The 12,443-nt window shown below is 37.4% G+C and overlaps 1 long non-coding RNA gene across 4 annotated transcripts in view; it reads right to left on the bottom strand.

The window, feature by feature from the left end:
• LOC105946500 overlaps positions 1-12,443 on the bottom strand; it is a 51,781-nt gene that overhangs the window by 34,457 nt on the left and 4,881 nt on the right. For 3 of the 4 annotated variants that reach the window (XR_004221255.1, XR_004221256.1, XR_004221253.1), the window contains exons 2-3: positions 11,357-11,589; positions 1,197-1,420 (exon numbers count right to left, since the gene is read on the bottom strand). This is a non-coding gene — a long non-coding RNA (uncharacterized LOC105946500). Of the gene's footprint in view, positions 1-1,196; positions 1,421-6,562; positions 6,634-11,356; positions 11,590-12,443 lie in introns of all 4 variants that reach the window. The other variant, XR_004221254.1, reaches the window with a different exon arrangement.

Genomic DNA, 12,443 nt, shown 5'->3' with positions numbered 1-12,443 from the left:
TGACAAAGAACATGTACAATATGAACATGGCATTTAAATAACCCAGCAACCTAATTCTTCAAACCCAAAGATCACTATACCTAGGCCAGGGACACAGACCTCTGGATACATGTTCAATGATATATAAGGATTGTCTTAAATTCTTCCCTTACGGGCAAACCCTTGATTTTTTTAAACGTCATTTAAATGCAATCAATTTGTAATTTTATATTTTGCAATTTCATTTAGTATCCTGCAGGTACAAGATCCAGCTCAGGACTCATAGGTTTTCTCTGTAATCATTTTATTTTACAGGTTCTATCAAGGGACGAGTATAATGCAGGCGTGGATTGGTGGTCATTCGGGGTTACCATGTATGAAATGGCCACGGGCACCTTGCCATTTTCACCAACAGGCAGTATTTTAAGGCAGTTCTACACTATAAAGAAGAATACACCTTACTATCCCTATTATATGAGCCAGGAAATGAAGGACCTCCTGCCAAAGGTAAATATCATCAGATAAACAGAAGATTTACAGAATCATTTGTGTAATATATATTAATGCTAGGAGGTACATGACATAACATCTGCAATATTGAAATACTTGTATTTATATTTCTTTTTAGCTTCTGGAGATGGATGAGAATCAGAGAACTGGAGTCAATGGAAACATCAGGGAGCATGCATTCTACAGTACAGTCAACTGGGAAGAGCTGGAGAACCGAAGAGTGAAGAGCCCCTTCCAGCCGGGAATGGTAAATACATGTGCTAGACTAAGCAATTTCATACATCTATCCACTCTCACCCTGCACGGCAAAGGTCTACACAGGATAAATAATTCTGTGTCCATAGTGAGGTTAATGGGCTACTCATTTATTTATTGACAGTTACTTTTATTTAATTGCTCCATTATTGGCCTTCAGATTTCGTAATTTTATTTGCTTCCCTAAGAAAACCTATAAGGCCCGCTTCCACTGGCCTTTAGATAGACTGATAAAAGTCTTTTTAATGTTCCCCTTCTCATTTTTCTGGGCATAAATATCTGAATCCAATAAACACTTTTTACAGGTAATTCAAGCCATATTTTTAGTTCTTCCTTATCTTGAATGAAAGTATGTGAGAAGTGCATTGTTTCCTTTCTTATAGCCATCAGCAGATGACTTCACTGAATGCCAGCAAACGTTCTCTGCTAATATTCGCAATGAAGGAACAAACCTGGAAGATTTCTCCTACGTGGATCCCAACTGGAGATGGCAGGAGTAAGGCACTGGTTCTCACCTTGGACCATATGGTTCATTACTGCCTGGATATAGCATCAACCTGGGCCAATTGACATCATACCACCTATGGCAAGCCGCGCTTCTTAATTCATCCACCTGCATCTGCCTCTGTCCTCCAACAACGTCGCCACCACACAGGATCCCTGGCTTTGAAGAAGACTAAAAAGAAGAACAGATAAACGGGAGTTAACAACTGTGCGTACATCTGTAGGTTAAAATTAGATGTAGGATTAGTTTATTTATACAAAAATTATAAATAGATTATAAAAAGTAATAGGTTATAAAAGTTAACAAATACTATTTAGCACATACATTATAAACTATAAACACACACACACACATAACATATTTAAAAGTCCATTTAAGAGTGGGATGGCACACACACACATTTATATATATAATAGGTAATATTAGATAAATTAGCAAATGTAAAAGTCCATTTAAGAGTGGGATGGCATACACACACACACAAACACACACACACACATTTATATATATATATATAATAGGTAATATTAGATAAATTAGTATATTTAAAAGTCCATTTAAGAGCGGGATGGCACACACACACAAACACATTTATATATATAATAGGTAATATTAGATAAATTAGTATATTTAAAAGTCCATTTAAGAGCGGGATGGCACACACACACAAACACATTTATATATATAATAGGTAATATTAGATAAATTAGTATATTTAAAAGTCCATTTAAGAGTGGGCTGGCACATGGCACACACACTCACACACACACATTTATATATATAATAGGTAATATTAGATAAATTAGTATATTTAAAAGTCCATTTAAGGGTGGGCTGGCACACACACACACACACATTTATATATATAATAGGTAATATTAGATAAATTAGTATATTTAAAAGTCCATTTAAGAGCGGGATGGCACACACACACAAACACATTTATATATATAATAGGTAATATTAGATAAATTAGTATATTTAAAAGTCCATTTAAGAGTGGGCTGGCACATGCACACACACACACACATTTATATATATATAATAGGTAATATTAGATAAATTAGTATATTTAAAAGTCCATTTAAGAGTGGGCTGGCACACGCACACACACACACACACATTTATATATATATAATAGGTAATATTAGATAAATTAGTATATTTAAAAGTCCATTTAAGAGTGGGCTGGCACACGCACACACACACACACACACATTTATATATATATAATAGGTAATATTAGATAAATTAGTATATTTAAAAGTCCATTTAAGAGCGGGATGGCACACACACACAAACACATTTATATATATAATAGGTAATATTAGATAAATTAGTATATTTAAAAGTCCATTTAAGAGCGGGATGGCACAGGCACACACACACACACACACACACACACATTTATATATATAATAGGTAATATTAGATAAATTAGTATATTTAAAAGTCCATTTAAGAGTGGGCTGGCACATGCACACACACACACACACACACATTTATATATATATAATAGGTAATATTAGATAAATTAGTATATTTAAAAGTCCATTTAAGGGTGGGCTGGCACACACACACACACACACACACACACACACACACACACACATTTATATATATAATAGGTAATATTAGATAAATTAGTATATTTAAAAGTCCATTTAAGAGTGGGCTGGCACACGCACACACACACACACACACATTTATATATATATAATAGGTAATATTAGATAAATTAGTATATTTAAAAGTCCATTTAAGAGTGGGCTGGCACACGCACACACACACACACACACATTTATATATATAATAGGTAATATTAGATAAATTAGTATATTTAAAAGTCCATTTAAGAGTGGGCTGGAACACACACACATTTATATATATAATAGGTATTATTAGATAAATTAGTATATTTAAAAGTACATTTAAGAGTGGGCTGGAACACACACACACACATTTATATATATAATAGGTAATATTAGATAAATTAGTATATTTAAAAGTCCATTTAAGAGTGGGCTGGAACACACACACACACATTTATATATATAATAGGTAATATTAGATAAATTAGTATATTTAAAAGTCCATTTAAGAGTGGGCTGGCACACACACACACACATTTATATATATAATAGGTAATATTAGATAAATTAGTATATTTAAAAGTGGGCTGGAACACACACACACATTTATATATATAATAGGTAATATTAGATAAATTAGTATATTTAAAAGTCCATTTAAGAGTGGGCTGGAACACACACACACACACACATTTATATATATAATAGGTAATATTAGATAAATTAGTATATTTAAAAGTCCATTTAAGAGTGGGCTGGAACACACACACACACATTTATATATATAATAGGTAATATTAGATAAATTAGTATATTTAAAAGTCCATTTAAGAGTGGGCTGGAACACACACACACATTTATATATATAATAGGTAATATTAGATAAATTAGTATATTTAAAAGTCCATTTAAGAGTGGGCTGGCACGCACACACACACATTTATATATATAATAGGTAATATTAGATAAATTAGTATATTTAAAAGTCCATTTAAGAGTGGGCTGGAACACACACACACACACATTTATATATATAATAGGTAATATTAGATAAATTAGTATATTTAAAAGTCCATTTAAGAGTGGGCTGGAACACACACACACACACATTTATATATATAATAGGTAATATTAGATAAATTAGTATATTTAAAAGTCCATTTAAGAGTGGGCTGGAACACACACACACACACATTTATATATATAATAGGTAATATTAGATAAATTAGTATATTTAAAAGTCCATTTAAGAGTGGGCTGGCACACACACACACACACATTTATATATATAATAGGTAATATTAGATAAATTAGTATATTTAAAAGTCCATTTAAGAGTGGGCTGGCACACACACACACATTTATATATATAATAGGTAATATTAGATAAATTAGTATATTTAAAAGTCCATTTAAGAGTGGGCTGGCACACACACACACATTTATATATATAATAGGTAATATTAGATAAATTAGTATATTTAAAAGTGGGCTGGAACACACACACATTTATATATATATAATAGGTAATATTAGATAAATTACTATATTTAAAAGTCCATTTAAGAGTGGGCTGGCACACACACACACATTTATATATATAATAGGTAATATTAGATAAATTAGTATATTTAAAAGTCCATTTAAGAGTGGGCTGGCGCACACACACACACATTAATATATATAATAGGTAATATTAGATAAATTAGTATATTTAAAAGTCCATTTAAGAGTGGGCTGGCACACACACACACACACACACTTATATATATATAATAGGTGATATTAGAAAAATTAGTATATTTAAAAATCCATATGTATGTGTGTGTCTGCGTGTCTGTGTATGTATGTGTGTCTGTATATCAGTGGAATTAGTTAGTGGAAATGCTCACCCATTCCTTGAACAGGAGAACATGGAGTTGAATTTATTCTATTTTTTAATCCACAAACATTTCTAGATTAGAAATGACCTGTTCTCCCTTTCAAGGAACCAGTTATTAGTGTCAGGATATTTTTATAAACCTGACGCTTTACCAACTGCATGCCAATATGGGATCAATAAAATTGAACCCATACCCTCCCCATGTGGCATTGTATTTCCTTTACAAGGCTACTGGTATAAATAAACTTAGCACCATTGATCCAGGGACTTGTCCGATTGCCATTTTGGAGTCAGGAAGGAATTTTTTTCCCCATTTGAGGCAGACTAGAGACAGCCTCAGATGGGGTTTTTTCGCCTTCTTCTGGATCATTTAGATCAGGGCTGTTCAACTCATTACATGTAGTGGGCCGATTATTTCTCATACTGCATGTTTGAGGGCTGGATTAAATTAAAATCATTATGTCATATAGTGAAGTCTACGGAGCAGCTGAGCAGATTGGGGGCCATAAAGATCCATTGGAGGGCCACATGCAGCCCTGCTGGCCTATAGTTAGACAGCCATGATCTAGATAGGTAGGATTTATTTGAGGAAGAGGTTGAACTTATTCTCAACTTCAACAACTAAGTAATTATTTAATTTCACATAACTAGTGTAAATAGATACAACTAAAAGAAATTCCCCCCAAAACAAAAGGCATGCTAAAATCCATGTTGGCTTCTATAAGGCAGCAGTTGGCTAGGGAGGAGCAGGGGAGCAGGGTTTTTAGAAAGGCTAATAAAAGAAAAACTATAGTGTGGTCCTTTTTGGGGAGGCTAAGCCTCACTTTATCGCCTTATTATTTACCAGCTATGGATAGGAGTATGACAGGATGGACTACTATAATTATAGCAATAATATGGCAATAACTTATTGTGTGATTTTCTACAATATGTGCGAATGTGCAAAAAGATCCCCTTTTAACAACTGATCCAAAAGGCCTAGGTCTGTGTTTCGAATAAAGTGCAGGTTTTAGGGGAAAGGTACATAAACAGGATCCTGCATCAGTATATATCATCTTAAATCCTTACAGGGTAGGGAACTATATCAGCAAATCATATGGCTAGCAAAGTAGTGTGGATTTAAATCCCATTTGCAGCTCTGCTCACCATGCGATGTGCTCTAACTAAATAGGATTAGCCATTGTGTGTGTGTGTGTGTGTGTGAGTAAAAGGCAATGGTGTGTGTGAATATTCAGGTACCTCTCAGTATTTGCTGAAGAGGAAAGGTCCCATGACAGTTTATGTCACTCTGGACCAGATAGGGAACTATTGCAGCAAGTGATAGGGTGAGCCATTTGCTGCAATGGGTGTGTGAATGGACAGTAACAGGGGTTGAAGCCTTGACGCGGCGTTACTGCTCACATGGGTAACCATGTGCCAATTCAGCCATTTGTGAGACTGCGATTATAACGTGTCTGTGTTACGGTATTCAGAGTGCCTTGTAATGTACGCTGAAATGTTCATTCTGCTCATTTTTATTCCAAAGCACTAAAACCCAAACTATGTTGGAATAAGGGGAATATGCAGTTATTCACTCTCCATTATTAAATATTTTGTAGCACCACCTTTTGCAGTAATAGGGCCTACCTTTTAGGGTCTTTGGGGTAAGTAGCTACACATTTGTACACTATTTATGAGCGATGGTGCTCGTGCTCTTTAGCATTCATAGTAAAAGTGTTGTATGCAATAGAAATGGCTTTGCCATTGTTCACTTCATGTGTGTGTATTTATACACGTTGTATCTGTATCACCAATGGAAAAATATATATATTTATGAAATTGACAAAATAAAAATCATACCTTTTACTTCTCCATTGTTTTTTTTTTTAATATTCATATTTTGTTCCTTGCAATAGCAGTTGGTGTGGAAGCTGTGGAACAAATCTAAATGAATTAGATGGCATATCTTTCAAAACTAAAAACCTATTTAACTATATTGTGTATTTGTTATTTATTGATGATGGTCCCCATGAGCATTTATAGTGGCTCCTCAGCTAACCTGTTAAAAAAGACCAGGGATATTTGATGCCCTACTGATCCTTTAGCTGGTTCAAGAAAACAATAACACAAAGCAATGGCAAGCCAACTCGGCTGGGAGCCCTAGGCAACCCCACAACCTCGGCATGCGCGTGCACACGAGTAGCATCAGGGGCAAGAGAGCGTGGAGTAGGTGTAGGCAGAAGTGGTACCTTCATTGTAGCACCCTAGGCAGTTGCCTCTTCTGCCTGAGCACGAAAGCTTGAGCAATAGAAAATGGGCCCCTAAGAGCATCAGTTTTATTGCTGCCTTTAGCCTTTGCAGTAACGACACTTTCTAAGGATTTAATGACAGTTTTTCTTGCAAAATAAGCTAACAAATATTAATATTTATTTAGTTGTGGGCATGATAAAACAAATATATAAATCAAGCAAAGTAGAAAAAAAAATTAAGCGACAATGTCCTTTAATATGGCCTAGTAGTCTGCAGGTACAGTTTGTATTGTTCCTGGCCTGCATGCATTCCCATGAAGCTCTATGTAGTGTTTTTTCTATCTGGTTCTACTCTCATAGTAGATTGTATTGTCGCCCCTGGATTGCGTGGGTTTCCTCCCACACTCCAATAACATACAGCGAGGTTAACTGGCTTCTGATAAATCTGTCCATAGGGTGTGACTGTGATAGGGAACTTAGATTGTCAGCTTCACAGGGGCAGGTAGTGATGAGAAAGATGTATAATTTCTGTAAAGAACTACAGAATGTTTTGGCATGTCTTAAATAAAGGATGATAATAATAGCTAGAAAGGAAAGTTTGAGAACAAACTTCATGTCACCGAATGAAATCTGATCTGTTTTTGGCTTCGCCCACTTTTTCTAACCTTGGACCACAGTTATATAGTAAAAACCACTGTGCAAAGTGTGGGGACCCTGGTTTTAATAGTGTCTGAATGGCAGCAATTAAAATTTCCCCACTGAAAATCAACGAGTGACATCTGATTGGCATTTAATGGCTCCGCCTACTTTTTCTAGCCTGGATCTGCAGTTACCCAGTGACTGTGCAACTCTGCAATGTTTAGGGACCCTAGGATTAATAGTTAAAAAACGACAGCAGATTCAATTTGAATCAATAAAAGTCAATAGGTAAATTGTAATTGGTGGTTGGTGGGTGTGCCCACTATTTATAACCTTGAGTTGAAGTCACCCAGTGACAAACAGTGGGCACCCTGGCATAAATAGTGTGAGAATTTAAAGCAATAAAATTCAAAGGATGAAATCTGATTGGCTGTTACTGGCAGCCAATCCAGTGAAAAACTGTTACCAGTGAAAAACTTTGCAAAGTTTGGGGACTCAGGCATAAAAATTGTGAGACTGACAGCATTTTACGCTTCACCATTGAAAGTAAATAGGCAAAATGTAATTTTGGTGGCGGCTCCACCCACTTTTTCTAACTTTAAATGGCAAATACCCAGTGACTAACTTTGGAAAGTTTAACAACCCTGGAATTAATACTTAAATAATGGCATCAGTGACGGACTGTGCAAAGTTTGGAAACCCTGATATAAATAGTATGAGAAAGGCAGCATTTTAAATTTAAACCAAAAAAAAATAAATCAATAGGTGAATTCTGATTGGCTGTTGGTGGCTCCACCCACTTTTTCTAACTCTGAACTGCAGTTACCTGGTGACTGACCTTAGTATTAATATTTAAAGATTGGCAGCAGTTTAATTTAAATATATGAAGTCTATAAGTGAAATCTGTGTGCCCCGCCCACTTTTCTAAACTTGAGACGTAGTCACCTAGTGACAAACTATGCAAAGTTTGGGGACCCTGACATTAAACATGTGAGAATGGCAGAAGTTAAAATTTCCCCACTGAAAACAATGAAAGAAATGTGATTGGTTTTTGGCAGCCCCGCCCACTTTTTCTAACCTCGCGTACGTAATCACCCAGTGACTGACTGTACGAAGTTTGGGAACCCTGGCATCAAACCAATAAAATTCAATAGGTGAAATTTGATTGGCTGTTCACAGCTCCGCCCACTTTCGAGCATCCAACAATCATCATATTTTCATTCAGTCTGACCCCATGACCATGTGATTCAAGTTTGGGGAGTGTAGCCTCAAAGCTGTAAGATTGGCCGCAGTTTGAAAATCTTCCCTGCCAAAGTCAATGGGAAAATTGGGGTGTTCGGAGCGGCGCCACAAAACAACGGGGGGCGGAAGCACAAGCAACCTGCTCCACTATAGGGTGAAGAAGTGTGGAGAGTTTTGGTGTTGCACCCATTAGAAAATGGGGGGGGCGCTAAAAATAATAATAATAAAAAGAAGAAGCGGAAGAATAAGCCAAAGTCGAAAAACAGTATGTTGGGGTTTTCAACCCAACATAAAAAGCGGAAGAATAAGCTGAAGTGGAAGAAGTCTGTGGGTTTTCAGCCCAACATAATTATATAGTTTTCTTTCTCCCCACAGGTGTTTATAAGCATAGCCACCTCCACTATAAACCAAAGGGAAGAGGCACAGCTGTGAGACCAGTGCCATTAACATTCTTTAAAGGAGAAGGAAAGGCTAAGTCACTTGGGGGTGCCAAAATGTAAGGTACCCCCCAAGTGACTTAAATCGCTTACCTTTTACCCCCGGGCTGGAGCCCCTGTTCGGAGAGAACAGCACCGGCCCGGGGTAGCTGCAGCGCTTCCTCCTTCCGCCTTCGGTCGCGCGCATGCGCAGTAGGGTGAATAGTGGAACTTTAACAGAGAAGTCGGCTTTTTCACTCTACTGCGCATGCGCCTGTCGTTTAGTCCTTCCAAAGCGAAGGCGGAAGGAGGAAGCGCTCCGCTACAGGTACCCCGGGCTGGTGCTGTTTTCTCCTAACAGGGGCCTAACATTTTGGCACCCCCAAGTGACTTAGCCTTTCCTTGTCCTTTAAGCATCTGCAAGGCATTACTCACACTGTACCCTTCATAAAACAAGTCTGGCACCAGGGCCGGAACTAGGGGCAAGCAGCAGAGGCAACTGCCTAGGGCGCAACGTTGAGGTGGCGCCAGGCAGGTACTTCTTCTACCTACCCTAGCCTGTGCTCCTTTGTCAATGACCCCCCCCTCCCCCATGACGGCATTGCTCATGCACACACATGGGTGGGTGGGGAGGCAAGTTGCAGGGGCGACACGTGAGCTTTGCTTGACAGATCTCAATCACCCATGAAACACACATTTTGTACCTTGCTTATGTGGGCAGCACATTGATTAAGGAACACACCCATGGGCATTGGCTAATTCACCCAAAGACAGAGGAAGTCACTGTACAACCATAATACCGGTGTCTCGCTTACTGCTGCAGGTTTGTGAGCTCTCTTGCTCCAGCACTGGAGCTGTATGTCCTTTAGAGCTTGGCTGTCCAACAGAAGGACAAACAAGCCAGATGTGGGCCTCCAGAGGTGCCAAAGTGGCCCTATCTACTGCACCATCATTTCATTATATTGTTGCATGTAAGGTTCCTGCAGGTTAACTCGATGTGCACACTCACACCCGTGGAACCAGTGCCATGTGATTGTGTTTCCAAATCATGTAAAGCCTCACTGATAAATGGCTTTTAAATGTGTCCATTAGTGTTAAACGGCAGATTTTTGTCTCCACTATTGACCACAATGCTTATGTTAAGAAGCAAATTTATCTTCCTTCTAAATAAGGCTTTGTTTCTCAAAATGTTCAGCGAAACCTACACACGGGCACGTTCTGAACCAAAGGCCTCTCTCCATGTTTTTATTTAGCACTTTGCAGGTTTCTAATTATGTACCCTTCACAGATTTTAAAGGGGTTGTTCACCTTTAAGTAAACTTTCAATATTTTATAAAATGGCCAATTATAAGCAATTTTTCAATTGGTCTCCATTATTTATTTTCTAGATTTTTTAAAATATTTCCCTTCTCCTTCATACTCTTTCCAGCTTTCGAAAGGGGGTCACTGTAATACTTTTTATGACTTATCCATCTAATCAGGTCCTCTCCTATTCATATTCCAGGCTCTCATTCAAACCACTACCTGGTTGATAAGATAATTTGAGATAGCTGCTAAAATTCAAACTGGAGAGCTGCTAAACAAACTCCAAATAATTAAAAAAAACCACAAATAATAAAGACCAATTGCAAATTGTCTCAGAATATTACTCTCTACATTGTCCTAAATGTTAACATTAACAGTTAAAGGTAAACAACCCCTTTTAAAGTGCCACAAGTGGCCAAGCTATCATAAAAGTAGTAAATGGTGGATTAGACTAATTGTATTTGCTTAGCTTCATGTAGAATGATAGCAATGACAGCAAGTTTAGAAGCAAAGTGGCAAATGGGGGGAGGGGCTTCTTCTGATGCCGCTGTGAATGGACATACTTGGCGAGTGCTCCGTCTTGGACTGTGTTTTCAGCTACATTTTATAATGTTAGACTTGATGGCATGATTTCTGCTTCAGCACAAAATGTTGACCTAAACCTCCTCCTAGAAGAAATTAAGGCCACACAAAAATAGGAGAGGGCCGAACTCAAGACAGAGCTCTGTGCTTTCACATCCCAACTTGGCACATTCAAAAGTAATCATTGAATACCGAACCGAGCTAAATAAGAACTTACTTACCAAACATGGTAAAAAGGTACTGAAACTCCGGAGGCTCCAAGAGGATGCAGGGAATAGCAGCCAGTGCAGTAGCCTTCAGAGGACATACAGATCCCTGAGGCAAGGCAGATCCTCATACAGCTCTTCAGCCAACTGCTGGGAAGAAACTCCATCACAATCCTTATTGATTGCATTCGTCGGGTTGCAGCGGCACGGAAGGGACAGCCAAGGGGCCTAGTCTGTTGCCTCCATAACTATGCCATAAAAGAACAAATATTGTGCAAGGTCAGAGATACTTAAACACTCAAAATTGAGGATGATGAAATAGGAATTTTTCAGAATCTATCCTATTCTACAGTCCTTATTAACCCTAACTCATTCACATCATTACTGCATGATAAGCAAATACAATATATATGGGCTTTTCCTTTCACCAGCGGAAGTTACCATAGGCGGAGGGTGAATTATCTGTTTGTGGAAGCTAAAAGCCAAACAACTGAAAACATATCTAAAGTTAAGGGAAAATTACATACATTTGTATTTGTTTTTTTTATTTTACTATATGGCCAACTGATTTAAAAATTGGAACACTCAGTGTGCAGGGTAGTTATAATACATTTTATGCTTTTCAGGGGACCTGAAAAAGATTTAGTAAAATCCGGGGAAAATGTAAAATCTGGTAGATGTATTATACCTTATATAGTACATAGTAGGACTACAAAACAACTGTGTAAAATAAGGGAAATTTTAAATCAGGGTATGTAAAACTGAGGTTTTACTTTACTGCAATATCCATGGAGTTAAAGGTGCAGTATTGTGTGAATAAGATATAGAATGTTAAATTTACAAAGTATGGTGCTTACATGTAAAAACTATAATCATGCTCTGCTTTCAATGTTTGAAGCCTAATCCCCATGTAACTTGTGAAAGCATTTGTGCTCCACAGTACCAATGCAGTTCCATAGCACAGGAATCCCTTTTGCTTCCAATAAGAGAGATCACACTGACAGCCCAAGTGCTATGTAAAAAGATGGCTCTCCTACCAGACAGCAATCTCACAAAATGTAGAGGGAACCTTGATGTAAAACATTTAATAAAAGTACATCAC

The sequence above is a fragment of the Xenopus tropicalis genome, chromosome 2 (assembly GCF_000004195.4).
Source record: "Xenopus tropicalis strain Nigerian chromosome 2, UCB_Xtro_10.0, whole genome shotgun sequence".
Classification (NCBI taxonomy): Eukaryota; Metazoa; Chordata; class Amphibia; order Anura; family Pipidae; genus Xenopus; species Xenopus tropicalis.
The sequence above is the reverse complement of the archived record's forward strand: the minus strand, read 5'-3'. Positions and strand labels throughout refer to the sequence as shown.